The following is a 25,155-nucleotide window of genomic DNA, read 5'->3' as shown; positions in this document are numbered from 1 at the left end:
ACTCTGTAAGACACTTTGATGTTCAGATGTAGTAGAATTTGCTGCAGTATTCTAAAATCCTTGTCTTTCCATGTGAGAACAGATTTCAGACTACCGCAGTGCACTCTGTAACAGCTGCAACAGAACTTCAGCAAAACATTTCTGGGCCCTGATTGTGAAAAAGGGGGTGTGAAGCCAGAAGTCAGTGGGAGCTGAGGGCACTCAGCACCTTTCATGATTGAGGCTTTGATCATCATTGCATGTTTAATACTTATTGTGCTCTTCTATGGAAAAAGACCTAAGGGAGGGCTCCAGAATATTCTGCAAACTTCTTCCAAATTCTTCCAGTGGGCAGAGCATGGTATGTCCCATTCCCCCTCATGCTCACATGGAAGGAACAGGGTCAAGCCTTAACCTCTGGGGGTTCCTCTGAGCCACTCTAGGCACAAGCCAATCATGGGGCAGCTCTGTACTTTTACACTTACTCTAGAGCACTCTGCTTCCTTTCCTGGCTCCCTGGAGGCACACAGTGGTATTTCCACCCCATGAGTTAACCCTGGGACCTTCCTGCTGGGGAGGACTCCACGATGCAGAACGATAGGGACTTATCCCAATTATTCTGCACAGTGGTTGTAAGGATACAATTCACATCCCCATGCCTTGCCTTCACCTTCTACCTCCCTACTTATGCATCCCCTGGAGAAATTGGGGTAGGTTGGAGAATTGTACTGTGTAGGCGGCTGGTCTCCCTTCCTTATGGAAAAGGGATAATTTGTGTGGATCTCAGGCAGCTCAGTCTGATCCATATGGATCACTGTTGTAATTGTTTTTGAAAAGAATATGCATTTTGAAGGAATATTTTCAAAGCTAATAGGTGGTAAATCTCATAGTTTTATTCTTCTGACACCAAAAACAGTGTCCCCCCCCGATAAATTACCACGATGCACTCTATATAAACACAAAACAAATAAAAGCCACCACAACAACACTGGAACAGACTGTTTTCCTTCATGTCTCTGTATGCTCTGAACTTGTGATCAGGCAGGATATTTAAATGTATGAGAAATGCCTCTGTGAAGATTCTTAAACATTTCAATAGCTGCCTGCTAACAAAAGAATGAAATAGACCTGCAAAACAGGGAGAAAAGCTCTTTCTGCATACACATGCTTGCAACCTGAAACACGGTAGGTTATATTTTCAGTCTTCTAGGCTTTACTATCTCTTAACAAAGGATACAGCTTAAGAAAAACCAAAAAACACTCGGCAAAAATTTCTACTGCCATAATGCCATTGATTTCAGCAGAGAATTTGGCTCTCTGAATGAAGATAACACTCAAAAAATAAAATCCAGTGCTTTATAAATTGTGAAAGATGAAATATTAATTATGATTTCATCTTGTTATATGTAAAAATAGGGCAGATGATATATTAAACTATTAAAAAAATTCTAATATACTCATGAGTACTACAGATATCTATGCAAACAACAAATATTCATGACTAACGTTTTTATAATAATCATCATATAAATATATTGCTTACAGAAATAAATTATTCAATGGCCATATGTTTAAAATGTATTGCATTTCAATATAGCTACAATACTTATTTTGCCCACAAGCAGAGTTTTAGACTCAACAGTTGAAAGATGAATTGGTCGGATGTCATTGAATGTCACACAAAGTACACAAAGGCTGTGTGGCCTTTGTTCTTCCTTTGCCGATTAATTTTATTTTTGTTTATTCCATCTGCAATATACCAAACTGTTTACAAAATCCAGATAAGAGCAGAGCTGTCAAAAGCTGAGACAAAGCAGAAAGCCATGTGATACTACCACTAAACACAGAGAATTAGGCTGAGAAAGAAAATAAATAGTAATAAATAATAAATGAGTCATAATTTTAAAATTAGCCTTAACTAAAATATATAGCTGAGGAAGTGTTTTGACTTAGTTATCATTTGATGGACCTAAATCTTTTTCTTAATAATTGTGCCTGGACCTTATGCCAATGCTGAATGGTCTGACAATGGGTAATAAAGACTACCCAGGAAATTGGGTTGAAGAAGTTGACTTTTTCCTATGTTTTAATTAATAATTTTAATTCATGAATTGCAAACAGCTTTAGGTCCATATATTATAGACCTGTGATTTGTAGTGAAGCATCAGAAATAGGCAGCCTTATATTCTGTTCTTCAATATGGATTTTTCTGTCTTTTCGGATCATTAAATTGGATTAAGTATGCTGGCTGCACAGAGCTCATTCTGCACACTTTCCTAAGAAAAGAGGCTTACTAGTTATTTTCCATATTCGTTTTTATGTTGCTTTCCTATTATTATTATTACTCATTTATTGTAACTTATTAGGTACTTGAGTATTGATAATGTACTCTGCATTTCCCTGGGCTCACGTGAGGCTAGATTCTGATGTCTTTACTTTGAGTCATACATTGCTCCCAAGAAGAAAAGGAGTACCCGTGGCACCTTAGAGACTAACAAATTTATTAGAGCATGAGCTGTAGCTCACGAAAGCTTATGCTCTAATAAATTTGTTAGTCTCTAAGGTGCCACGGGTACTCCTTTTCTTTTTGCGAATACAGACTAACACGGCTGCTACTCTGAAACCTGTCATTGCTCCCAAGAAATCCCTTTGAAATCACAAGGAAGCATGAAATTAATGAGACTACTCATGGAGTCAGGGACTACTAGACTAAAAAAATCAAAATTTTGCCTTTAATAAACCACTGATGTAGTTTTAAAAAAGGAATACGTTTCTTTAAAGAAAAACTTTTAAAGGGGCTTCATTAATAAAACTATTTGGTTTAATTTTCATAGGGCTTAGAAGTCAACAACACTGGGCTGGATTGATCAAAGGAATAACAGGTTAATATTTCATTTCTGAATACTACCAAATAAATGTTATTACTATGTATATAATAAAATTCCAGGATTATTACTCTTTCTGTGTGTCACTTTGAAGTCTAGAATATCTGAGTCAGTGTGAATGGATTGCAGCAGTTTACAAGCATGGCTGAGGGCTCTTTTTGTTTAGAATATTACCAAGTTGAATCATCACTGGGATTCATGGTCTGTTACTGGCCAATTTTTACATTTTCAGCCTTTTTTTAAAAAAACTTTACGAATTACCCCCATGACAGTTTTTCAACTAGGCCTGCAATAATCTATTTTCAGATTATCATGAAACTTCTGTACAAACAGTTCTATATTTATAGGAACAGCTGCATATCTAGAGAACAGAATGTCTTTATCAAGAGTTGATTATCCCTAAATAAGGAAAGTAAACAAACATCACTGGAATCATATGTTAACAGGAATTAAATAAATGCTGAATGCCATTTATTCCCTGAGGCTGAAATGCACATAAGGGTGGAACACACATGCAACATCCCCCACACTGGAGCTGAGGTTGAGAGAATACTAGCTAGAGGGAGGACTCTCTGTGCACTGTGGAGGAGTTTCCATTCTAGCCCCTCATATGCTAGCACCTTGCTTTAGATGATGCACCATTTGGCTTAAGTAGATAGGACAGTTGTCAGGATCCAGACATATGATTATTTTACCAAAGCAACAGGTAGGGAGTTAATCTCACACATTAGTACTGGAATATCCCAAAGGAAGAGGACAGAATATATTGTTCTACCCCAGTACAAAGCTGGGAGGTGCTTTCATGCCCCTTGGTAGTTGGAATGCACGTGTTCAGAGCAAAAAGAGAGAGAGTACACCATGGTACCAGAGAAACAAGATAGAAAAATGATTTGTTAAATCTTTTTTCAGATTACATATACACCACCGTTTACTTGTAAACAGGTAGGGTATAAAAAGATGGCTTTAGGGGTGTAATTTTGGGAGCACACCTTTTGCATATGGTGAATGTAACAATTCTGCACCAGATGGCTTCCACCAGACACGGGTATCATATAGAACCTTTTTCTTGTACTATATTATTGGCTTATAGCAATAAACCTGACTGACATTGATTATTTGGTCTCTTGAGTATAAAGTGACTCAAGCAATTGTTTATACAATTTATCAACAGTAGGAACACTTGGGGTAAAATCTTGACTGATTAAACCAAGAGGAGTTTTGCCTTTAACTTCAGTGGAGCCAGGATTTCACTCTTGGTCTTTAATTGGGTTATGTGATTTTATTTATTTATTTATTTTTTACCCTACAAGTCACATGGAATGATGACTCTAGACACTTGAAATAATTCTTGGGGTGGTGGTTATTTGCTTTGTTTTCTCCTCTTTGTTTAGGTGTGATTAGGGCTCTGCAAAATATGCTGGTTTCAGCTCATAGCGATTTTGAGAATCTATATACCACTGAATTTGGTTCAAATGGATTCACAGCCTTTTAGTTTTGAATTTTACTCATTGAAACCAGAAAACTTCACCACATTTTCTTTTCCAGTCTCTCTACCTAGCCACATTTTTCAAGGTCATCCACCTCTTATCCTTCTCCAGATGCCATCTCCTGAGGGTTTGAAGGAGGCTCACTCCAAATTCCCATGACAGACATCTTCAGTGGAGAGGGTACCCTGCTTACCTCTCATTCAGCAGCAACAGGGCAAAAATATCTCTGGCTTCTGTCAGAATCCTCCACTCTTAGAAAAAGACAGCTGATCCAGAGTCATAGTTTCACCATAGACCTGTGAAGTAGTGTAAGAAGAACTGTCTTGGATTTTGGCATGAAAAAAAAAAACCCGCTAGGACAAGTAATAGGCTCTAATAGCTGCTATTACTCCTGGTTTGTCCCTGCATTCCTACATCCCTTTTCTTCTAAAAGTGATTGCAGTAGAGACTGGAAAAGTGATGCCACTGCTGTCTCTAACTGTGAAGAGGAAAACAAAGGGTAAATAGAGTGCGTCACACCACTTGCCAACCCCACTCATTTCTTCAGTGAGGCATGATAATTCAGAATATACACAGACAGTTGGTATAGAGGGTAGTCCCTGGCTTGTGTTGCACACAACACTTATTTTGCTTCATTAGGGCATGCTCAGCATACCATCAGTAGGTTTTTTTGTTATGAAGACTATTCAAGTAAGACGTGGTCATTGGACTGGGATCCTTAGGTGAAAAGTTTCAGAGTAGCAGCCGTGTTAGTCTGTATTCGCAAAAAGAAAAGGAGTACTTGTGGCACCTTAGAGACTAACAAATTTATTTGAGCATAAGCTTTCGTGAGCTACAGCTCACTTCATCGAATGCATCCGATGAAGTGAGCTGTAGCTCACGAAAGCTTATGCTCAAATAAATTTGTTAGTCTCTAAGGTGCCACAAGTACTCCTTTTCTTTTTAGGTGAAAAGAGCTATATAAGTTCCAAGTACTGTACATAAGAACAAACTATTACCTTGACACCTCTTCTACTGAGTGCACAATTTTTGTTTATACAGAAAAGCCAAGAAAAATTATTTTCCTCCATGCAACTGGAGAAAATATTATATGCTGCATCTCTATAACAACTTCCAGACTCAGAGAAATGAAAATATGCTATTCACTATTAGACTCATAGACTTTAAGGCCAGCATGATCATCTAGTCTCACCTCCTGCACATTGCAGATTGCAGAACTTCACCCACCCATTCCTGTAATAGACCTATAACCTCTGGCTAAGTTTCTGAAGTCCTTTAAGTCCATTATTTAAGGACTTCAAGTTACAGAGAATCTGCCATTTACACTAGTTTAAACATGCAAGTGACCCGTGCCCCATGCTCCAGAGGAAAGCAAAAATCCCAGGGTCTTGGTCAATCTGACTTGGGGAAAATTCCTTCCCAGCTCCAAATATGGCGATCAGTTAGATCCTGAGCATGTGGGAAAGATCCACCAGTCAGACACCTGGGAAAGAATTCTCTGTAGTAACTCAGAACCCTCCCCATCTATGTTCCATCACCAGCCTTTGGTGATATTTGCTGCTAGTAGTCACAGATCGATCACATGCCTATTGAAAAGAGGCGTGGCCTCCCACAGAAATTGATAGCAAGGGAGGGGTAGACACCCGGTGGTGGGCAAAACCAGGAAGGCCATACTTACTGTGCCAGAAGCAGAGTGGTGGGACAGGAACAGGAAGTATAAAAGGCGGGCCCTGTTGCCTCAGTTGGGAGGCAATTGTTGAAGGAGATGGATGTGTTCTCTCTACTGCTGATGCAGAAGGCTTCAGTTACCCTGAGGACTTGCCCAAACTGCCAGACCTGACCAACACTGAAGAGCTGCTGGGATTGTCACTGGCAATATGCCCCTAGGAGATGGAGGATGAGCCTGAGGTTCAGGTACACCCTGAGGGGAGGGGAGTCCAGGAATATCTGTGTAGCGGGGTGGTCATCTGCTCCTGCCCTGAAGGGCTTGAAATCAGCCCTGGAAGAGGACTGTGGCTGGGAGGAAGCAGTTCCTAGGCTGACTGGGGGAAGCTATGGCTGCCCCAATCAGGACTCAGATGGCCCTTATAAGAGGGCAGTGGGCCAGGAGCAGAGAGTCTCCTCTAGCAGTGGAGGGAGATGGGCCTGCCTGCTGGGGAGCTTGAGAAGGTACCTGGAGTGGAGCAGGGCTGGGGGAATGCCAGAGGAGCTGGGGAACTCTGGCCTGGAAACCCCCCAGGCTGCAGGCCTAGTGTAAGGCCAGAAAGGGTACTGAGGCTGCAGGGGGTGGCGCATGGGTCGGCAGAGGCAGCAAGTCCAACCCCCCCGTGCCTGTAATGATTGGCTTAGATGCTGCAGTCTGCCCCAGTGTGCAGGGGCTCAATGGTGACTGGCAGTAGCCAAAGACTGAGGCGAGGTGGGGATAGTGGGTGAGGGTTCCCCAAGGAGGGGAGACTCAGAGACTGCAGGGGTACTGCCGGGGGCAGCACCCCAGGGAAAGGGGCACTGGGGTCTTGGAGGGACATGGAGGGAGGGGGGGAAGTTAGCAGCAAGCAGGACACCGGCCTGTGGAGGGTGTGCTGGAGGCTGGAATAGCTAATTCCCTGAGAGACCAGCAGGAGGTGCTGCAGGGATGAGTCCCACACCATTACAAGCTGACTGTAGTCTAGCTGCAGAGGCATCTGAAACATGGTCAGCATGTTTTGGTAGGATTCCCCGCTGACGCAGTGGCAGACCACTCTACCACTGTTAGGGCCCTAGGCTGGGACGCAGTAGAGTCAGGTGTGCCTGCGTCTGCCTACCCCTGCCACTCCACCCCTGGGTAGAAGTACTCCCCTTCTTCAGGCCAAAAGGCCTGTGCTTGTCTCCCACCACAGCCAGGATGACAGATTGTACCTGATGCCTGGCCAGAGCCCCCTGGACTGTGTGCTGGGCACCTAATGCCTGGCTGGAGCCCCCTGGACTGTGTGCTGAGCACCTGACGCCTGGCCGGAGGGCTGGAACCCAAGACTATGTTTGGTACGCCAGCTGAGGGCCTGGGTTGCCAAAAGTGTACCTGACTATACTCTGCTTGAGGGATTGGGCTTTAGACTGTTTGGTGCCCAGCCCTGCCTGAGGATTTGGGCCCCTGAACCACTCACTGATCTACCTCAATAAGGGATCCAGCACTGAGACTAACAACTTCCCCATTATCGTAGACTAGCCATACAGGGGCATGTACAGCAAATAGGTGTGGCGTCCCTCAGAGATTGACAGAGGGAGGGCCACACATGCCATTGAAGGCCGTCTCATTATACTAGCCCCTCCATAAACATATCAAGCTCCGTTTTGAAGCCAGTTTGGTGTGTGCAGTGTGTTTGTGGTTGGTTGTGGCTTCTTTTTTGTTGTGGTGTGTGGTTTTTTTTGTTTTTTGTTTTTTTTTGGCTCCCACTGTTCCCCTTGGAAGGCTGTTCCAGAACTTCACTCCTCTGACTATTAGAAACCTTTGTCTAATTTCTAGTCTAAACTTCCTGATGGCCAGTTTATATCCATTTGTTCTTGTGTCCACATTGGCACTTAACTTAAATAATTCTTCAACCTCCCTGGTATTTATCGCTCTGATGTATTTATAGAGAGCAATATTAAAATAGTCCAGGTGAATACTATATTTCACAGAAAAAATATTCTGATAGTGCCATACATTCTTCTCTTGTGAGAAAGAAAGAGAACTTATAGCTCACTAAAAGAAAGAGCTTCTAATACCAACCAAAATATAGGATTGAGATTTAACAGAATCTTTAATAAGGGGCTGAATTATTTACAAAATCCCTGAAAATGCTCTAAGGGAAAAACTAATGAGACAGCAGGAATTGACTTGGACTAAGTATGATGAGCAACATTTTACTTATAAGTTGCTCTTCTAGTAAAATCATTTGGGTGCTCCACAAAATAAATGTTGTAATGTCTGCAGATGCATTTTTTACACTAACCAGTAAAACAGACTAATCAACAAAAGCATTACTGAAAAGAAACAGCTATAAAGATTCTGTGAGACTTGCCAGAGCAGAATGTGTCTTCTCTACCAATACAGGAATACCAATGTAATACCTGGTTAAGGGTAGGTATTTATAATCCTTTTTCTCTTTGGAAAAGTACTCTTTCTTTCCCTCACCTACACACTGCTTCCTTCATAACACTGGGTAAAATGTTGTTGTGGGCCAAAAGTCAAGTTATTTTCAATTAAGAATGTTCTAAACAGGTGCAAGAAAACCAGATGGGTTAAATTAGTCCAAACAAAAAGTGTGATACTGATAAAACTCAAGGACGGTGCTAAGATTGTGCCTAGTAAACAAGATATGGGTCTGGAATTTAATCAACCAAGATTGGTGAACAAAACAATGAGGCAATAAACTGTGCTGCCCACGTGCCACCCTCCTTTGTGGGGAGTCCTTAAAATGAGACTTTAAAAAAATCATCATGGCATCTCAGCTGGACTCTGTCTTGTCATCTCATCTTCCCTGACTCTAAGACAGAAGTGGCAGAACTGACCAAAGGACTTTCTTCCCGAGAGGAAGGCCATAAAGCCTTGCTCTTCTTTAAGGGACTTTGTTTTTCATCTGTGAGTCCTGAAAGTCATTAGATCATGGCATCCAGTCCTCAGCCCATGAGTGGGGATACCTACTTGTCAGCAACGTAGAGCCTGCTGTCGGGCATATAAGATCATGTTCTGTCTCCCTTCCCTTTTTGTGTTACTTCTTGCCTTACTAGTTGTCTTCCTATCCTATCTCTCTCTGCATGTCATTGGATCCTGAAATCAATTGTATTGCTTTCTTCAACACAGCTATATGAGCCAGCCCATCCAGCCCTGCCCTATCTAAGGGGAAAGGGCCCAATCAGGTCATTTCCCTAACCAAAATGTAAGTCAAGGTCCAACCAATAGGTATTTGGGCTGGCTTGCCAGTCAGAATAAAACATCTGTTCATAACTGACCAGCCACCCAATGTTCCAAGAACATAAACAAAAGCCATATTTCCCCCACCTTTCCTATCCTGTCTCTCTGTCACCTTGAGTGTGTCTGCCAGTTCTTTAAAACAGGAGAAGTGAATACCCTTCACACAAGGGACTGAAAGTAAAATTAACCCTTTCCTTTTCATCAAAGAAAGGTCGAAGGTGAAAATCAGAGATGGGATTTACAAGCTATGTGTTTTCCCCCACCCATCTCACTTTCAGGGGTTGATCTGATGTGTCTAAGGCTATGTCTACACTACAGCCTGTGTCAGCAAAACATAAGTTGCTCAGGGTTACCTCCATCTCATTCAGCTTCTACAGCAGTTTCCCATAATATTAAACTGGTGAAAAATGGCTAAAGACAACACCCAAATAGAGCAGCTTTTTCATTTTATAACCTTCCAAGTAACTCCATGGTCTGCTTCTGCAGGTGATCACAAACTCCTACCAGGCGACTTCGTTGCTAGACAACCTCTCCCTTGCTAAACTAGTTCCTCTGGGCAGGGCCGGCCTTTTGTTTAGAAGAGCAACAAAATTTCAATGGTTGACCATGTAAATGAAAAACCCTCTTTTGGTAGCCCTCTGCCACCAGCCTTTTGGAATTCCAGTCCAGCATAGAGGCAAATGGACAATAGAAAAGGCAGAGTGCTGCATATTCAAGATGATGGAGTTTGCAGCTTTGTAATGATACATACCGATTTCATAATCTCACATAGAATTAATGAATTGTACAGATTTTTCCCTAATCACCACAGCCTCCTTTGAATCCTACCCATCACTTCTAATACCCATCAAAAGCTGAAGAATATCCTAGTCAAATTTGAGTAATCAGGCCCATCTTGGATTTCCCACTTAATGTTCCCTATGTGTCATGTTCAGCTCAATAGAGAAAGAGACAGACATACTAATGCTTGATGCAATACAGAAAGGTATTAATGAGCAATTAACAATGCATCTGAACAGAATAATTTCTAAAGCCACAAGCTTATCTGCAGTATGTTTTTATAACAAAATATAACTCAGAAGAAAAGATCTTAAATGGTATCATCTTTCAAAATATTATACAAATTAATAACAGCACAGATGGTATATGATCAAAATCAATATGAAATGTTAAGGTAAAATAGCTGTAAATACACAAAACCACTGACTTCTTAATAACAGAAGATGTTCAAAATTGATAATAGCAATAGACTGTAATTAGCCTCAGAATTTGAGGCTTGCAGGTAAAAAAGTTAGTGAAACTAATATGAATAAAAGCATCGTAATTTAAACATATATACATGGTTTTAGGGAATCTAACTATAGCCCTGAAGTACTGAAATCCAAATATTAGAGCATTATGCTATTTCATTAGAATCAGCAAATGTAATTAACCAGTCAAGTTTCATTATCCACTGTGATGAAACAAATCATACAAATGGCAAAAAGTAAATTAGATTTTATAAATTTCTACAGTGTTAATAGAAACATAGGAAGTTTATTTTATCTTGACAATGACCCCATAACAAAACCAAAACCAGTTCAAGAATTCCAGAATTTAAAATGAAATCTGATGGAAATGGGTATGTGCTTAATAAAACCTTCTTTCTTTGCAGATTTGGTACTGTTCTCTCTTCTTTTTAATGTCCCTTTTTTTCTTTTAAAATGTCCCTTTCCTTATTGTTGATTTAATTCTAAGTGTTGCAGGTAAATGGAAATCATCTCATTAATTTTTCTTTGAGAACTATATTTTGCATCTCACTCACCTCACCTTTTGCACTTAAATTAGGGACCAGATCCACAATTGGGGAAAATTGGCATGCCTCAGTTGATGCCAGTGGAGGACTTGCATCAGTTTACACCAGCTCAGGATCTGGGCCTAAATATTTATTTTATATTGCTCCTTTTTAGTATTTGTTTAATTATGGATTTGAAGAATTATATTGCTCAGTTGGATAAGATTGTTGTATGTGCAAGATTAATTCAGATTGAATTTATTAGAATCCCTTACAGTTGTGGATTTTGTATAGATACGTATGACCGGACTTTGTACCTTAATTCTTACTCATACAAAGAATGTACCATTTTTATGCACAAATGAACAGTTTTGAAAGTTAAATGACAGGATCGATAAAAGTGGTTTAGATTTGTAGACTGAGTGATTTTATTTTAAGGGATAGAGTTAAGGTTGTTTTGTATTGTAAATGTGCGCATAGATGCTGATTCTATTAAAATATTCATTCTATTCAGGACAATCCTATTTTTAGGATGGGTAGAGGGGATACTCATTTGCATTTAGCCTTTCCAACATCCTGTTGGATACCAGCTGAAGACTGTTTAGTATTTACCATGAATACATGTGGCTCCAAATTCATGTTCACATGTAGTATTGGAAAAATTCCATAGAAGGTTTTAGAACAGTTAAAAAGTTTTTAAATGAGATTACTTGATTTTCAGCAAAGGTAATTTTAGGTACCCTTTTAAAGTACAATTTAGCAAAGAATATAAAGATTTGCTTCTGTGTTTTATTGACTAGAGATGGACTGCTGAGTTGAGATCAAAATTTTGTTATACTTAAGGTTTTATTTTCTGAAACTAGTAACTTTCCATACTGAACATGTCTATTAATTCCATGAAGGATGATCCAGTGAAGCTGATTTGCTGCATAAAATATTGTGAAGCTGAAATGTTTGATCAGAATGCAAATATTTAAGGAGGGATACATAATTAATCAAAACCACTGACATATCTGATAGATCCTATGCACTCCACAACATCAGTGGATAGCACCAACTAACATTAATTAGATGTGTGGCTTATCCAGCTTCTTTATATGGCTTTTCGTTTGTTTCAGGTAAAGTTTACCTGAAACCCCTGGACTGAGAGCATTTGCTACCACCTTGTGCTGCAACAATTATCTGGTTTGAGGATTACTGTATTCAGTCCCTAATAGCTATGCTCCTTTTCAATGTCAGTATTTGCTTACATACATTTCTATGTGGCATCAAAAATATTTGTGGTGCTGAAAATAGCATCTTTCCAAAGAAAAGAGTGAGCTGGATTTTTGAATATTTTACACATCATATAAGCAGGAAAAATGGCATGATGCATTTGCATTTCATAGTTGATTGCAACCCCTGCCCACTTATTCCATCTGTAATGATGGTATGTATACTAAAACATAACCACCCCCATCCACCTCCCAAATATTTACCTTGTGACATCTATACATTCTCCAAGAGTGCAAATAAAAGATTTATAATTTATTGCACTTAATCCCTAAACCTCAAATTATCCCAAATTTTCTTTGAAACCAGACCAATAAAAATGAATTAGTCAGTCAGCTTTTTCTCAAACCACATTCATTGATGAGGTCAAGGATTCATTATAAGGTCAGTTGGCACTGGCAGCATAAATGTTTGTCTGCCAAGGTCCTACTTTCACATATAACTCCTGAAGGTGGAAGCTACATATTTTGTATACATCCTATTTTGTCAGTGTAAAATTTGGATGGGCAAGGGATGCCAAATTGAACCCTTGTTATAAATCCAAAATCTCTGCATCTTTCCTTTGTAATGATAACACTTAATTTCTCCTAATATTTCCCCATTATATGCTCTGTAGGGTAAAAAAATTAACTATTTCATGTGAAGATTTATTATTAATGAAATCTATACATTAGCACAGAATGGGAGAAGTATACAATTGGAGGAAAAGGTCCATTTAAGTTGGACAGGAAATAAGGATTTTTAAAGACATTTTAAACTAAAAAACCTGGAATACAAGAAATGAAACCATCATGTACTTCCAGTTTAGTGCTTCTTAAAATTAACTTCAGGATACCCTTGAATGTATAATTACATAGGAAACTAACACTAATTGCTTAATGCAAACCAGCATAAAAATTAAAAGCCTGCTCTTGTCCCACTAAAAACAGTGGGAGTTTTGCCAAAAGCTTCAAAGAGCTCACTATTAAATCCTAAATGAGCTGTTGCTTACTAATGATACCATCAGTATCGTTCTTGGGAATTTTCCTTCTTTTCTCAACATGTGTGCAGGGCAGGATCAGCAAGAATGAAGGTTATTGTTCATGGGGAATTTTGGACAGTGGAGCCAAAGCACAGAATTACATTTACAATGAAAGTGTGTTTGTGCATGTGCTTATATCACATACTCAAAAGGCAAAGACCATTTATCACACACTGAAAACTTTCAATGGACAATCCAATCAATTTCCTTGGTATAATTTTAATGTTCCCTTTTTAAAAAAAATTTTTTCCTCCAACTATTGTATCTTATCTCTTTTCTCTTCAAAATAACTTTCTGATTTTTCACTTCAGCTTATTTTGCCCATCTACTGTTCCTTTCAGAAGAGTAGCCCTCAATCTGTGGGATGCACTCACTTGGGGGTGGGGGGTGGAAGAATGTTCGGTGGCGTGCACAGTAGGACCTAGCACAGCCCCCATGAGGGACAGGGACACCGAGCCCTATTCTCCCTGCAGCCTGGCTCTGGCCCCACCCACAACTCTGGCTCCAGCCCTGCCCTGATTCCATTTCCGCCCCTACGCCAGCTTTGACTCTAGCCACAGCTCTTCCCCCATCACAGTTCTGCCCCCAGCTCTGCCTTCAGCCCAAGCAGTAATGCGGGTGGAGTGGGGAGGGGAACATGGACACATTCATTACTGGTAAGGGGGGAATGCAAGATAAAAAGTTTGGGCACCAATGTTTTAGAATTTTTTGTCTTGTCTTCTCTCTCTCACTCATTTTCCCCATAGTCTCTTTCCTCTCACACTGTCTCTTCCCCCAACCCCAATTCTATCATTTTCTTCATCTAGCTTTCCACCATAATCTTCCGTATCCACGAAAATAACCAGCCTGTGGACAGATTCTTCTCAACCACAGTTTTCCTTCCATTCAGTTCATAGACTATCAGGGTTGGAAGGGACCTCAGGAGGTCATCTAGTCCAACCCCCTGCTCAAAGCAGGACTAGTCCCCAAATTTTTTTGCTCCAGATCCCTAAATAGCCCCCTCAAGGATTGAGGTCACAACCCTGGGTTTAGCAGGCCAATGCTCAAACCACTGAGCAATCCCTCCCCCCCCTCAGCTCTTGCCAGTTCCTCTTTTTGTGAATGCTCACCCTTCTGTTGAGGTCTTTCCTCCTAGTCTTTCTCTTGAGTTCACCTTTTTCTAAATTGTCAACATTCCCATTCTTACTATGAAGGGGGGCCACTAGCAATTGGGCCATTCAGACTTAAAATATATTTCTCTACTTCCAGTCACATTTCTCACCACTGGCTTCTCTGCAATATAGTAAATCTCCTTCTAGCGCTTCCTGTGGTAAACAGGAAGTGCTTGAGGGAACCACTTTAAGTGAGGTGGCCAGCAGTAGTATGAAAGCTGTTGTGGGCACTGATAATGTGCAGCACCAACCAACTGCTCCAATATATAGGAATGGAGGAGTGATCAGGGTGTTGAAGCTGTGGTCTCCCAACAGGATACTTCAAATGATGAACCTTTTTGTGCATCATATCAGGACTAGGGAATCGTGCCTTTCTATTCTAGAGAAAACTATAATCTAACTTCACAAGAGGCAAAATTGACAGACACAAAACTTATGAGGAATATCTACTAATCACTAGTGGTAGCATGTTCATTGATGTATCTGGCATGTCCACCAGAAAACAATATTGAGTTTGGTACTAAAGTGAATGATTCAAGTGGAACCTTCTCCTCCCAACTCTTAGTTAGAAATACCTAAGTAAGTGTTTTCTATAGGAGACTAATTAAAATAATAATTTCTCAGTGATGAGAAGTTTCCAAACTGGTTCTATTGAAATTGCAGGAATAAAGTGGTGTGTTGGCTGACGTGCTAATATTTCAAAGCTCCTTCCGTTAAAACAATTGTAAATAAAAAAATTACTAGATCTTTTTGTCATAAACATTTCCTTCTCAATTTGTCAGAATTCCTCAGACTTCAGGATATTTCATAATGTACTCCCTTTCCAACCACCAAACATGAGCATTATCTATTTCAAATGTATGCTTTCTGCCCATTGCTATTATTGCCCTCACTTATGTACCTCAGATTCATAATCTGTTCAACTGCCTCACATTTTATTCTGATGTAATAGTTCAGTCTGTTATATTTTTTTTCTTTTTCTCCTGTGACACGTGAATGTAGGTCACTGATATATCCATACCTTTTTCAAAGGCCAGTGGTAGTACAGATCTCAAATGTGGTTCTGATTTGATTCTCTATTTCATGGTAGAAAGTTTGCATGGCACAGCTCTAAGTCAGATGAAATGTACTGTAGTTTTAAACTGCCAAAATACATTTGATAATGGCATTGGATCAAAACTGACAAGATAAAAATCTCATTTTTATAGCTCTTTACTAATGTATGCTCCTCTCAATCAATAAGGGAATTTACAGATCTGGTAAGAGCTTGAGAATAATTGAAAAGCTCTCACTGCTCTCCTCACAATCTAAGCTAACAGTTAGTATTGGATCAGCATAGTGCAGTGATCCAAATATTGTTTTTGCTTATTTTTTTAATCTTTTTTTATATCCGGCATGGACCTTGCCCTCAGCTCAGGTGAGCAAGGATCTTGTACTCTGGCTTTATTTGTATGATTATATTCATAGGGCCTGATCCAGCATGCACTGAAGTCAGTGGGAATCTTTCCATTAACTTCAAAGGGCATTAACCTTTAGCTTGGAAGATCAAAGACTGGCAAATTACCCATTTTAACAAAAGTAGCTCTGGCAAAGTAAGTGAAAGCTGTAGAAGCACCTTGAACACAAACCCTCATAATTCCTTCTCAGAGAGGACTCCATTCTCTTGTTAGTGAGTTCTTTGGAAGAAGGCATTACTGTGATTTTAATTAGTGATGCTTAGATAAGAATGATGAAGTCCTTTTGGATTAACAAAACTTTCGATTTTTGCCTGTTTAGATACCTGGTTTTGTTGGGATATTCCTTCTCTGTTTTAAAATTTTCTGAATGCAGTGGAGCACAGATCTGATTAGCTGGGTCTGAAGGGAATTGTTATTTATGGCTGGCTTTGTCATTTTTAGTTCGCTTACCTGTCTTGCTTTCTTCCTCTTCAGGCTGAAAGTCAAAGAGCATTAATCAATGTCTTTAGCATGGTTGCAATACACTCCATTAGGAATAATCTATCCTGGCCCTTTTCCTCTGACTTTTTTTTTTTTTTTTGTTCAAAGTCTGAGTTGTCCCCACTCTGGGAAAGATGAACTGTCAGTGGAAGAACAATCTTTCTTTTTTGTCTTTGTCCTTTCTTAAAATCAAAGGGACAGATTTTTCCACTCAAATTCACATTTAATGATACTCAGTAAGTCCCACTGAAATCAGTGGGATTTCTTGTAGACAAAGATATTACTCAGTTTGAATAAAAGTGGAAAAATCCCTAAAGGAATTTAGGATTTAAAGTTTTCGTTTTTTTTTTTTAATAGGAAACTCATCTTCTCTATCTGATAGACTCCATTTCTCTTCTGGGCTATTTACTTTGAAACTGAGTGGGCTCTGGGAAAGATATTTGTCTTTTAATGTTAATAGGGACTAGATCAGAATCTTTAGCTTCCTCTATGGAATCAGTAAGGATAATTTTATTTTTTGATATTTCCCGTGTTTTTTTGAAACTATTTTTGTGGACCTTTACAAACAAAAGCTTACTAGAGGCAAAGAGTGAGTAACATATTGTGGTATCTATTCCTCTCTCCTTAATTGTCAGACAAAAACTATGTAAAGATGGAATTAAGGCTGAGAACACATATCAGTAAGTTAAGATAAAATACATTACAATTGCAATTATACCAAAACTAAGCATGATTAAGCCAGGGCATTCTCAGTTAATATTAAACATAAAAGGAATCCAAACATGTTAACGTATGGAAATGCACAGTTAAGGCCCTCAAACAGCCCTAACTCTGCCCTGTTGTGCCACCATGCAATATCCTTTTAATTTGATTAACACATTTTAGAGTTTATGGTCTCTGATAGGATGAAACTGAATTTTAAAGACATTTTTTGACACATTCTCCTCCTCATTGGGTCACTATAGGAGAAAGCTATGGTTCTTTGGGTTATGAGAATTACAAGGTTGATATAGAACTTTAAATTGCTCCCATTGACACTTTGCAACTGTCTATGGGTTCCTGGATTTGCAGAGTAGCCTTGCCTTTCATACACCACCTGCCTAAAACCAAAGGAGATTGCTCCCATCCTCTCCACATCCTGCAGCATCCTGGAGAAGTAATGGCTCCTGAATATCTCAGGTGGACTTGCCTTTCACACCTCCTCTTTCCAGGATGAGGACCCCTGTCCCTTACACATACATTGGTCCCCGGGAGATGTGGAGGCTAGAACCAATCTCCTTTGATCCTAAGCAAAGGGTTTGTGAAAGGATTCTGGATGCCCAAAGAAGCCTTGCTTTTTCATGCACCATTTGCCTAGGACCAAAGAAGGTTTGGTCCTAGCCTCCACCTACCCTGCAGAGTCCTTGAGATTATATTGCCCCAAGATGTACAGAGCAGCCTTGTCATGCACCATCCTCCCAGTCCCAGATGAGATTGGTTCTGATCTCCACACACCCCACAGTCCCTTGGACAAAGACAGATTAAGGATTTGTGGGGCCCCGGGCTGGAGCAAATGGGGGGGCCCCTTCCCACCCCTCCACCTGCCCTTGTTCCCCCTCCCCAAGCCCTTCTGCCAGGAAGTGGGGTTATGGTCCAGGGGCTTCCCCTGCTCCCTGGCAGGAGTGCCGGGCAGGTCAAACCCCTGTGCCCTGATCTTGCTCCCCAGCAGGAGTGCCGGGCAGGTGGAACAGGTTGGAGCACTTGGGTGCCTTTTTCCAGGGGGCCCTGAATTGGCTGGAGCCCCATTGGCCCAGTGGCTAATCTGCCACTGATCTTGGATCTATAATGTTCCCCAGCTGCCTGGCGTTTCCAACTTTCTTCCTCCTGCCTGATCAATCTGGCTGGGCCAATCCAGGGGGCCACAAGATCAGCATGGATCTTCAAATTGCCCTCTTCAGGACTTTGAAACTTTTAGCCCCCAGTTGCCTGGGATCTTAACCAGCACAGAACCCCCTCAAGAGCTCTACCATCTGCTCAAATGAGAAAGACAGAGATGCATTCCCCTGACTCATCTGAAAAATTAAAAGGTAGATGAATAACAGTCTTTTTTTAATCTAAGGATTTCTAAACCAACCTCAAGATCTTTGGGGATGAGAAAGTTGATGCATAAATTTTGAAGACATGGAGTTGGCAATACTGCATTCAGTGCATTTTCTATTCCATGCACAACACTAATATTAAAGTGAAGGTTGGAAAATCCATCAACGAGAAGTCTGCAGGTTTAAAATTCAGATTGGAAGCTCAGCTTTAACTCTTACCCTTGCTTTATCTCATTTTAAAGTATCTGTCAAATTAATACAATTTATACTTTCATGTAATCAGGACTGGTTACATACACTAACCTTATACAGTAACACAGTACCACTTACATTCTTGGTACTGCCAAATCTGCATAACTTCAAGGTCTGACACTCCAGTGTCATTTCCCATCTTTTTTCTCTCCAAAAGAGAACAGGAAACTCTGTTTCTGTCCCAGAAAGCTACTGGGCAACCCTTCCCCCTCCCCACTTTGGGACAACTGAGCATAGAAACCTTTATGAAAGTATACCATTCATTTCCCTCTTGGAGATGGAATTTCTCTGGAATTGTTTCTTTGACTCTCTCTCCCACTTCATGCCTCTTCAAATCGGTGCAATAAGGTAATGCTCCTTTTAGAGACTCAGAACTAACATTTGTTCCTCTTCTATGACCTGGAAATCCCAGGGCTAGGTCCTGCGTAATACACAGAATGCCCTTTCTCTCTCCTCCACTGTTTGCTCTGAGTGACATGGCATGGAGTATGCCTTCTTCCTCATCTTACAGTTGGCACAGATTGAACAGTTGCCAGAAGTTGAACCCTGCTGTCAGGATTCAACATAGCAACTAGTCCCAGTGAGCTTCCATCTGTTACCTTCATGGAGAGTGTGAAGGAGTCTTACCCCACCGAAGTCAGCTCTTTAGTCACTATTCTTAGTTGAAGTCTATTGTGCATGGAGAGAATATGTAGTATGAGGGAATTCACTGAGGTTTATAGTTACTGATTCCAATAAGAATTTTCTTTTCAGCTCATGCTAACTTCTTTCTCCCTGTTGGAAGCTCAGTGGAACATCTCTGCACAGTGACTCCTATGGCCTTGCACTTTATTAGTGTCCATTCCCTCCGCTCCCCCATTGTCTCCATCTCATAGCTTTTTGGGAGTAGAACACAGCTCTTCAGTCTGGAAGGTGCCCTCATTTAATTTCTGTTTCAAAGAGTAAAGAGGGAATTTCCTTTACGGTTGTTCACCATTCACACCCTGAGCCCTATCCCCACTCCTGCCCCATCACTAGCTCCCACACATGAAATTTATCTCTCTCTCTCTCTTTATATATAAATTTTATTTCTCTTTTCCCTCTGCTTGACTTCCCTATGTGCTTCTACGATCATGAGAGTCGGCACCCAACCACTTTGCTCTCATGCTGCTGAACTATTGAGTCCCTTCTGAAAGGCAGGCCAGCCTTCATCTCCTACTCCAAGTGCTGTGCTGACCTCAATGCTGATTTCAGAGTACTGGGCTTTTGGGATGACAGGATGACATCATAGTGCAGAGTTCAGATACTCTTTTTGATGTTTCATTCCTTTTTCTCAGATTTAGGCAACACAGTAGTGTTCTCGGAGTCTCCCTTCCTAGTTTGAGCAGGTAGTCCCTGTACTTAGAATAGTGATACTATTAATACAGACAATATATTACCAGTAAAAAGGTTTTAATCCCCAAACTTCTAAACTGCACCCATTGTTTCATTTGCCAGGTAAATTGAGCTATTTCCATTCTGTCATCAAAGGGATAATTCATGCTACTGGCTTTAGACGCTCTTGCTAATAGGCTGGATCTATTTTTTTTTCCTTTTATAGGTGTAAATCCTAAGCAACTATGGACACACTCATGAATACACTAATAACATTTGTGTGAAGGAAGAATCTTGCTCAGAATTTTATATTTAAACCTAGCATTTTGTGCAAACTAGATTATTACAATATATATATATATATATATATAAGAGCATTTTTGTTGTTGTCTTTTTGGCTGTATTTTGAGAGAAACAAGATATCATCTCCCACAAAGGTTAATGAGATGAGCCATTTATTAATAGATTATAAAGTCAGAAGGGACCTTTGTGATCATCTAGTCTTGCCTTTATAACTCTAAGCCATAGAAGTTCCCTGAATTAATTCCTGATTATATTTTAGAAAAGCATCCAATCTCAATTTCAAAATTGCCAGTGATGGAGACTGCCAAATTCTTGGTAAATTCCTCTAATGGTTAATTACTGACTGTTAAAAATGTATGCCTTATTTCCATTCTGAACTTATCTCGCTTCAACTTCCAGCAATTAGATCTTATTATACCCTTGTCAGCTAGTCCATTACCAAATTTTTATTCCCCATGTAGGTACTTATAGAAGATGAACAAATCACCCTTTAGCCTTCTCTTTGTTAAACTGAATAGATAGAGCTCCTTGAGTGTGTTGCTACAGGGCATGTTTTCCAATCCCTTAATGATTCACATGGCTCCAATTTATCAAAATCCTTCTTGAACTGTAGACAGCAGAACTAATTTAACCTCTCAAGGCCAAATTGCGAGAAGCTAATCAATTTTTTTTATATCAACAAGGAAATACAAAATAATAACCCCACTCTTCACTCCCACATACAAATCTGTGTGAGATATGGAAGATGTTTAATGTATTGTGTGCTGGGAAATGACACGAAGAGACTCCATGTTTCTAAAACTAAATTAGTTCTTTATTAAAGAAAACTATTTACAGAGATGCTGCAACTGCAGCTAGCATTCAAGCCATGTGCAAACAGACTGACTTTCTGATGACTCCCCCAACCTCTTCCCTCCTGCAGTCCATGCAGATTGCTATAGGAGAGCAGAAGTAGAGAATAAGAGTCAAACTCAGTAACTCAAACTTATGCTTCATGGAATTTTGATAATGTTAAAAACAAAGGGATAGACGCTCTGGGAATGCATGGAGTTCTCTCTGATAAATAAATAGTTCTCTCATAGAGCTGGTCAAAAAACTTCAATGGAACATTTCTGCCAAAAAATGCAGTTTTGTCAATATCAGAATGTTTTGTGGGGGGAGTCGGTTTCAATTCATTTTGTCTTTACTTTAATAGTAAAATATTAAATGTAATAAAATATGTATTGTCATTTTAATGAAAGAGTAAAAACAATGAATTGAAACAAAGTCAAAATGACATGTTTTTACCATATTGAAATAATAGATTCCAGAATTTTCCTTTTACAGGAAATTTAGAAATTTCAGCTTTGTTTGATTTGAAATTAATTTTTTTTTAAAGTCAGTTTCCTGAAGAATGAAAATTCCAGTTTCTCCCCAGCTCTAATCTCTTAGAAAGATCTGCAGTGCTGAATCCACCTTGTTGCTGCATAGGGAGGCAAACCAGATCTCACAGTTTTCCTTGGGAGATTAGGGAATGGTCATTTTTGGTACTGCCCCTAGTCACCATGAACATGGAAAACTCACTACTAGACATAAATATTGACAAGTCCTTGTTGTCTCCTTTTTTTTCTTCACCTTTTCTCCCTCTTATATTACAAGTTAATTTTCTACAAAATTATCTTGTTGATGGGTCAAATACTGGTAGGTCCAACCCCATGATACCTTAAATCAGAGCAGAAAGGTGACCAGACCACAAACACAATATTCAGCTCCAAACTCCTTGCGGTGTACCCAGGTACTCCTAATGGGTAGTGAATGGAGGAGAGGTTGCCTAGATTTGAGGTGACTGGCAGTCTAGGTACTTACTTAAACCAAGAAATAGACAAAATGAGCAAGAATCAAAATGATGATCATACTGGTCAGACATCACCCAGCCTGTCAAGGTTCCTTCCCCACTCTGAACTCTAGGGTACAGATGTAGGGACCTGCATGAAAAAACCCCTACGCTTATTTTTATCAGCTTAGATTAAAACTTCCCCAAGGTACAAACTATTTTACCTTTTTGCCCTTGAACTTTATTACTACCACCAAGCGTCTAACAAATATATAACAGGGAAAGAGCCTGCTTGGAAACATCTTTCCCCCCCAAATCTTCCCAAACCCTACGCCCCCTGTCCTGAGGAAGGCTTGATAAAAATCCTCACCAATTTGTACAGGTGAACACAGACCCAAACCTTTGGATCTTAAGAACAATGAAAAAACAATCAGGTTCTTAAAAGAAGAATTTTAATTGAAGTAAAAGAATCACCTCTGTAAAATCAGGATGGTAAATACCTTACAGGGTAATCAGATTCAAAACATAGAGAATCCCTCTAGGCAAAACCTTAAGTTATAAAAAGACACAAAAACAGGAATATACATTCCATTCAGCACAACTTATTTTATCAGCTATTTAAACAAAACAGAATCTAATGCATATCTAGCTAGATTACTTACCAAGTTCTAAGACTTCATTCCTTTTCTGTTCCTGGCAAAAGCATCACACAGATAGAAAGAACCTTTGTTTCTCTTCCCCCGCCCTCAGCTTTGAAAGTATCTTGTCTCCTCATTGGTCATTTTGGTCAGGTGCCAGCGAGATTATCCTAGCTTCTTAACCCTTTATAAGTGAAGGGGTTTTTCCTCTGGCCTGGAGGGATTTAAAGGTGTTTACCCTTCCCTTTATATTTATGACACAGCCTAAAAAGGTCTGTACCAGCAATTTGGAAACTTCAGCTGCTACCAAAAAAAAAAAAAATGGCTAGGAAAAAACAGATTGGTCAGTGCCAAAACAAGAGTGCATATTGGAACATGGGATTTAAAAACACTATATGAGTGTGGCAAAGCCAGGATGTTAATTGATGAAACCCAAAACCAGAGCTACATCCTTTTCCACAGACATTCTCAGTATTTGTGAAACACGCTGGACTGGCAGTGGAGAACTCTGCATGAAGTGCTGCAAAATTATTTGCTCTGGAAGGATTGTCAATGCCCACAGAGAAGGATTTGCCTTCATACTATCAGAAAAAGCTTACACTTCTTTAGAAAGATATAGGAGCATCTCATCATGCATAGTGAGCATTAAGCTACAAGGGAAACATGGCCCTCTGGCTCTAATAGAAGTCTACTCGCCCACACAGATGCAGAAGACAGTGTAATAAACCAGTTTTACAAAGAACTTCAAAAAGACCCCATCTAGATTTTTTTTAATGTAATGTGGGAACTTAATGCCATGATTGGGAGTGACAACAACTAGGAGAATAACATGGGAAAGGAAGGAATATGAGCAAGGCAATAGATTGCTTTATTTTTGTGCTATTAAACAATTTGTTTCTAGCAAATACTGCAAGCCCATAAAGAAAAATAGTACTAGAAAAATCATGATCAGCTTCATCTTACTAAGATAATTGCTGAAAAACAAGTGCCCTAAATTGTAGGGTCTATAAAAATGTGAAAGCAGATTCAGACTATTGGGGAGTGGTTGCTGCAGTCAGGATCAGACTTAATACTCTAAAAAAATTTTTGGGGGGGAAAAAAGACAAAAGCATCATAGTGTCAAATCCTGACAAATACAGGCACTATGGTGACCTTTCAGAACACCATCAGTGGCCCTTTACCCCTATCTTAGACCTAGAGGATGCAACACTAGAACTACTCTGGGCAGAAGTGAAAGTCATCGCTCGTGCTATGAGCAAAGTTTGCATCCAAAAAGGAACGACTGTGACACCAGAGCTAGAAAACCTATCAAGAAGAAAAAAGAAACCATTTCATGAACTTCTCAGAGCTGAAGGTTGCTCTGAGTGGAAAAACAAATACAGACTGCATGATGGGGAATTAAAAAGAGTGGTTAAAAAGGTTAAGAAATACTGGCTTCAGAGAGAAGGAAAAAAGCTTGAACAACACTCTGAAAAAGCCCTTAAGTGATCACTCTCCTTACAATGTGTATGATAAAACCCATTGTTTCATGTTTTCTGTGTGTGTGTATATAAATCTCCCCTCTATATTTTCCACCAAATGCATCCGATGAAGTGAGCTGTAACTCACGAAAGCTTATGCTCAAATAAATTTGTTAGTCTCTAAGATGCCACAAATACTCCTTTTCTTTTTGCGAATACAGACTAACACGGCTGCTACTCTGAAACCTCTCATATTATGTTTTTGACAAAGTCAGTTGACTATCAAATAAATTAACACCTGTGACAAGTCAGCTATGTGATGCTCAGAAGAACTAGATAAAAATCAAAAGCTTAAAAGATGGAAAGACTATTTGCATCAGTTATTGAACATGAATACGCAAGTTCACCCAGTTGTCCTTGAGGCTAGCAACTGTGATGACAACAACAAGGAACACATATTGGAAGTAGAAATTGAAGCCTCAGTCAGGTCCCTGAAAAACAAGAAGGCACCTGCTCCAGATGACATTGCCTGAAATGTTGGTCTTTTTAAGTTATTTAACCTCATGTGGATGAAGGGTGAAGTCTCAGCACTGAGCATTGCCAGTGTTCAATGGAGATACATTTGAAATGTTTTCTGAGGAGCAGCTGCAGTAGCAATCTGGCAACAAGGGACCAGGCCCATCACAGACATGCACTTTCTTCTTCAAGGAAGCGCTGGGACAGGCCGAGCCAAGGAAGCTCTGGTGCAGAGCCTAGTCCCCCAGTGCTAGGCAGGGCACAACCTGGAGAGTACAGGGTGAGGTACCATGCAGCTCTGTCAGG

Source organism: Dermochelys coriacea, chromosome 4, assembly GCF_009764565.3.
Source record: "Dermochelys coriacea isolate rDerCor1 chromosome 4, rDerCor1.pri.v4, whole genome shotgun sequence".
NCBI classification, from domain to species: domain Eukaryota; kingdom Metazoa; phylum Chordata; order Testudines; family Dermochelyidae; genus Dermochelys; species Dermochelys coriacea.
This window is presented reverse-complemented; position numbering follows the sequence as displayed.